At 48.8% G+C, this 6,500-nt stretch overlaps 1 pseudogene; it reads right to left on the reverse strand.

The window, feature by feature from the left end:
* LOC143390287 (semaphorin-4C-like) overlaps positions 1 to 1,668 on the reverse strand; it is a 67,880-nt pseudogene extending 66,212 nt beyond the window's left edge.
* Between the last annotated feature and the right edge of the window lie 4,832 nt (positions 1,669 to 6,500).

The following is a 6,500-nucleotide window of genomic DNA, read 5'->3' on the forward strand; positions in this document are numbered from 1 at the left end:
TCTCCATGCCCCGTAGAAAGTGCTTGCAGGCCTTAGGGAAGGTATCTGTGACAGAGGAAACCAGACCAACGTGGCCCCAGCTGGTTCTGCATGGACCATCTCCATGCCCTTCAGTCACTCTGGGTCTTATTAGTCCTCCAGAGGACACAGGCTCTGATCCTCTAGCACATGATTCACCTCTGACACATTCTGCCACAGCATTGAGAGTTTGGAAGTCCCTCCTAAATACAGGAATTGCCCCAGTTGAAATCTACAGAGACCTCTTGATTTCTGCCTTCTCTCATTCACTTCCCCCTTTTACTCTACAATCCTGCTTAACCAGCTTGACCAGCACAGTGGGCAACATCAGTTTGAGGCCTGTGCAGCCCCCACAAGCCATACTAAAAACATGGGCACAGGTTTATATATGTGTGTTTTATCTTCCCTGCTGGAGGTGAATTCTGGGGCGGGGGGGGGGCAGGAGCTTGTTTTCAAAAACCTCTGCCTTAGTTCCAGGCCAGGGTCATGAGCACAGAGCTCCAAACCAGATGAGTCATCTCTGCCTCTGAGGATGCTAAATATGTGTCCTAATCTCAGGCCTCATATGAAGGGGAGATGAAGCTCTGTCCTGCCCAACTCTCCTAAGCAGCAGGTTTGAAGAAAGAAGGCTGTGCAGGTTCGCAGGTTCTCAGGCGGAGTGCCAATGGGAGGACCCGATACTGTTCCTGCATCAAGAAGATGAGGAGCGCACAGACCTGGAATGCACACAGGGAAAACCAGTGGCAGTGGAAGGAAGGACCTCAAAGAGAAATTCAGACTTAACCATAGAGAAGTAAGTGTCTCAGAAATTACCCTTAATTTCTCATGTTGTTGTATGAGTACTTCTAGGTTTGGCTGCAATCTGGGCTGAGGTAGATTTTCTTTTGAGACTTTGGTTTGATTTATAAGTGAATGAAATGCTATGATTTGAGCCACAATGAAGCCTGTGACACACTGCTCTGTGGTTAACAAGGAGGGCCTGTTTCCTTCAGTGAGCAGGAACTTCTCCTAGAAACAGCTTGGGTGGCATGGAAGGCCTGCATCCCAAATGTCAGTGACCACAGGTGGATTAAAGTCTGCCTGGGGCCTGGGTGCTGAAGGCCAGCAAACTGTGAGTACCCTGTCCTTCCTCCCACTCCCCTGACCTAGCTAGGGTTGACACTGACCTTGTGGAAGGAAGCTGCTGTCCACTGCAGGGAAGTCTTTGTGTCTGGGTATGGTGGCAGCAAAAGACAATGATCTATCCTTCCTGACCACAGGGTCCTGCGAAGGACAGCTCTGCTGAGGTGTTTCTACCTGGCTTGTGTTGTGGGATTGGCATGGGGTAGCCATGACATTATTGCCTGAAGCAGCTGCTGCCATGGTGCTGTGGCGTCCATCCATCATGAATTTCTTAAGGATCTGGAAGGCTGAGAGTGGTGTGATTCTGAGTGCTGTGCAGCAGGATGAATCCTCCCTATGTCTCTCAGGACATGTGAGAATGCCTGTGGTCTGGCTGTTGGAGGTCAGGTACTGGGAGAAACTGCCACTGAGACATCTGAAGTCCAGGCTATGCCTCTGAGGCTTGGACTGGATACAGAGGTCTTGGACATAACCACAGATCCAGCTAACACAGTGCCCAATGCCGTGGGAAAGCTTCTGGCTGGCCATGTCACTCCTCATTTGGAATGAAGTCCTTGAGTTTTGAGAGAAGCTGTCACTCCTGAAAGAGGAAGAAAGGAAGGTCAGAACTGACTCCAAAAAGGAATCAGGGGTTGTCAAACCCCCATTTACCCCGTTGGACTGGAGGAAGCTGGCTGAGGCCTGGCAGCTCTGAAGTCTACCTGGGACATGTATTGCTCATCTGTGACTTTCTCTCAACCTAGGATACAACTGCAAACCCATGATTCAAAACATGTGGAATGTTTCTCCTGAATTGCACTCCAGTGCATCCACTAGCTGGACACTCAGCCAGTGTTTGCCTCACCATCCCATGAACCTTTGTTAAGCTGGGTCAGCCTACTCTGCATCCCAGCAGGTGTCTCTATGCTCCTCACACTGCCTGTTTGCTGACAGAGGGTCAGTCTTCACTGCACCCCCAAAGGATGTCCACATTCATCTCATACTGCCTACTTGCTCACTGTGGCTGTATTCCCTGCAAACCAGCAGGTCTAGACACACCACTCACACTGCCAGATTGCTCACTGTGGCTGTCTTCCCTGAATCCCAGCAGGTTTAGACACCCCCTTCACACTGCTTGCTTGGTAGCTGTGGCTCAGTGTTCCCTGCACTCCAGCAAGTCTAGACACAAACCTCACAATGACTGCTTGGTCACTGTGTTTGTCTTCTCTGCACCCCATGAGTTCTAGACCCACCCCTCACACTGCCTGCTTGCTCATAACAGTCTTCTCTGCACCCCAGCAGGTCTATAAAGACCCCTCACACTGCCTGCTTCATCACTGTGGCTGTCTTCCCTGCACCCCAGCAGGTTTAGACACAACCCTCACAATGCCTACTTAGTCAATGAGGATCAGTCTTCTGTGCACCTCAGCAGGTTTAGACACACCCCACACACTGCCTGCTTGTTCAAAGTGGCTGCCTTCCATGCACCCCAACAGGTCTCGACACTCCAGTCACACTGCCTGCTTGATCATGGTGGCTCAGTGTTCCCAGCACCACAGCAGGTTTAGACACACCCATCAAACTGCCTGCTTGCTCACTGCGTCTGTCTTCCCTGCAACCAAGCAGGCCTAGACACACCCCTCACACTGCCTGCTTTCTCACTGTGGCTCAGTGTCCCATGCACCCCAGCAGATCTAGACACACCCTACACACTGCATACTTGCTCACTGTCACTGTCTTCCTGAAACCCAGTAGGTCTAGACACATCCCTAACATTGCCTGTTTGCTCACTAAGGGTCAGTCTTCCTTGCAGCACCCCAGGAGGTCTAGACACACCCCTCATACTGCCTGCTTGCTCACTGTGGCTGTTTTCCCTGCACCACAGCAGGTCTAGACACATCCCTCACACTGCCTGCTTGCTCACTGTGGCTGTCTTCCCAGCACCACAGCAAGTCTAGACACATCCCACACACTGCCTGCTTGGTCACTGTGGGTCAGTCTTCCCTGCATCTCAGCAGGTTTAGACACAACCCTCACACCGCCTGCTTGCTCACTGTGACTGTATTCCCATCACCACAGTATGTTTAGACACATTCTTCACACTGCCTTCTTGGTCACTGTGGCTCAGTCCTCCCTGCACCTCAGCAGGTTTAGACACACCCCTCACATTGCCTGCTTTCTCACTGTGGCTCAGTGTTCCCTGCACCCCAGCGGGTCTAGACATATCCCACACATTTCCTGCTTTGTCACTGTGGCTGTCTTCCCTGCACCCCAAAAGGTCTAGACACACCTCCACACTGTCTGCTTGTGCACTGTGGCTGTCTTTCCTGCACCTCAGAATGTCTAGACACACCACTCACACTGCCTGCTTGCTCACTGTGGCTGTCTTCTCTGCACCCCAACGGGTTTAGAAACCCCTCACACTGCCAGTTTGCTCACTAAGTGTCAGTCTTCCTGCACCCCATCAGGTCTAGACACGCCTGATTGCTCACTGTGGCTTTCTTCCCTGCACCTATCAGGTCTAGACACACCCCTCATACTGCCCGCTTGCTCACTGTGGCTGTCTTCCCAGCACCCCAGCAGGTCTAGACACACCACTCACATTGTCTGCCTTCACACTGTGCTTGTCTTCCCTGCACTCCAGCAGGTCTAGAAACACCCGTCACACTGCCTGCTTGCACACAGTGGCTCAGTATTCCCTGCACCCCACCAGGAGTAGACACCCCTCACACTGCCTGCTTGGTAAATGTGGCTGTCTTCCCTGAACCCCAGCAGGTCTAGACACATCCCTAAAATTGCTTGCTTGCTCACTGTGGCTGTCTTCCCTGCACCCCATCAAGTCTAGACACACCCCTCACACTGTCTGCTTGCACACTGTGCTTGTCTTCCCTGTACCCTAGCAGGTCTAGAAACACCCCTCACATTGCCTGCTTGCTCACTGTGGATCAGTATTCCCTGCACCTCACCAGGAGTAGACACCCCTCATACTGCCTGCTTGGTAAATGTGGCTGTCTTCCCAGAACCCCAGCAGATCTAGACACATCCCTCAAATTGCCTGCTTGCTAACTGTGGCTCAGTGTTCTCTGTACGCCAGCAGGTCTAGACACATCCCACACACCCTGCTGGGTCACTGTGGCTGTCTTCCCTGCACCCCATCAGGTCTGGACACCCCCCTCATATTGCCTGCTTGCTCACTGTGGCTCAATGTTCCCTGCACCCCAGCAGGACTAGACACACCCCTCACACTGCCTGCTTGCTCACTGTGGCTGTCTTCCCTGCACCCCAGCAGGTCTAGACACACCTTCACATTGCCTGCTTGCTCACTGTGCATCAGCCTTCCCTGCACCCCAGCAGTTCTAGACACACCCCTCACACTTCCTGACACCCTTGCACCCCAGAAGGGTGTCCACACAACCTTCAAACTGCCTTCTTGCTACTGAGTATCAGTCTTCCCTGCACCTCAGCAGGTTTAGACACAACTCTCACACTATCTAATTGCTGACTGTGGCTGTCTTTCTCACAAGCAGGCAGTGTGTGGGATGTGTCTAGACCCAGTAGGTCTAGACACACTGTCTTCTTGCTCACTGTGCATCACCCTTCTCTGCACCCCAGCAGGTTTAGAAACACCCCTCACACTGACATCTTTGCACTCCAGAAGGGTGTCCACACAACCCTCACACTGCAAGATTGCTCACTGTGGATCACTCTTTCCTCCACCATAGCAGGTTTCCCCTAGCCACTCACACTACCTGGTTGCTCTGTTAGACCACATGGAGGAGACACATTGGAAGGCAAATATTGAGAGGTTGAAAGCAACCTGATATGGTGTCAGAGAGCATCCAGCAAGCACTGCCACCTCTAAGTGTTCACAGGATCCAGTTCACAGGCTAGAATTCAGTACACTAGAAGATGTCTGAACCAAGCCACAGATCTGTTTTCTATCATGAGTTACAGTCTATGAAGAGGCATTCAGAGGGATAAATACCTCTCCATAAAATGTAAAAATCTAAAGCAAAGTTTCCCATTTGGGAACTGTATTTAGGTTAGAAAAGGTGTGGATCACTGTTTTTTAAACTCAAGTGGTAAAGAAGAACAAATACACAAGACTCTGTCAGGTTCCACATTATCCAGTCCTTCTCCTGGGCAGCACCCTCTTGGAACCTTGTTCCTTCCCCTACATAATTTATTCTACTTCACAAGAATTTTGTTTCAATATGGGTTTGGGGAACTGGAACATAAGATTCTGATTTCCAGGTCTCTTTTTTCATCCTTTATGTTGGGATTCTTAATAGGATTTTGTTTGTGTGAAAGAAAGTCAATATTCACAATAGCATCTCTCAGCTTTTGGAGGCCTCAAGGGTCTTGATGCACCTGAGATCTCAGAAACATACCAAGGTGCAGCTGTTTCTAGAGGGCCAGGGCCTCTCAGGCCTACCCACAGAATATCTGCCTAGTGGAAACTCCTCAGTTCTCAGGTCACATAGAGAAGTAGCCACCAGTGTGTAAGAAGACAGGCAGGCATGCAGGCCAGTGCTGTCTTCTGTCAACATGAGCCCTTGATGGTTGGAAGCTCCACTTCTGTTCCCAGGCTTCACTGGCCTCCCTAGGCCTCTGCATTCCTTATGTCCCAGGCACACATCAACATCTGTGACTGATTACGATAGTCAACCTTATTTTATGTTTTTCACAGTTTACTTTTTAATATTGTTTTTAATTGTCGGTGGACACATTACCATTACTTTTATTTACTTATTTTTATGTAGTGCTGGGGATCGAATCCAATCCTTCACCCATGCTAGGTGAGCATTTAACCACTTAGCCACAACAGCAGCCCTTCAAAGGTTATTTTTTATAAAGAAGTTAAAGTAATTCAGAAGGAGAAAGAATTAAGAACAAAAATAATGTTGATTGCCCATCAGAATCAACTGGGGACAGGAGGCTGTAGAATGGAACTCTTTTCATGCCAAAAGAAAATTAGTTTTGAAATTTGAAGCCAATAGAGTCTCTCATAAAATGAAGATCCCCAAGCTGAAGCATAGTGGTCTTACTTGTAAAACCAGCATTCAGGTGGGTTAGGCATGAGGATTGCAAGCTCAATGCAGCCTCAGCAATATAGTGATACTGTCTCAAAATTTATGCAGAAGGGGTGTCCTATATGCATACATGATTATATAACCAATGTAATCATACATCATATACAACCAGAAGAATGAGAAGTTCTTTTATATATATATATATATATATATATATATATATATATATATATATATATATATATATTTATATTTATATTTCAAAATACATTCTACTATAATGTATAACTAAGAAGAACAAATAAAAAATGATAAAAGAGGGGCTTGGTATAACTCAGTGGTCAAGCT

Source organism: Callospermophilus lateralis, unplaced genomic scaffold (genome assembly GCF_048772815.1).
Source record: "Callospermophilus lateralis isolate mCalLat2 unplaced genomic scaffold, mCalLat2.hap1 Scaffold_52, whole genome shotgun sequence".
NCBI lineage: Eukaryota > Metazoa > Chordata > Mammalia > Rodentia > Sciuridae > Callospermophilus > Callospermophilus lateralis.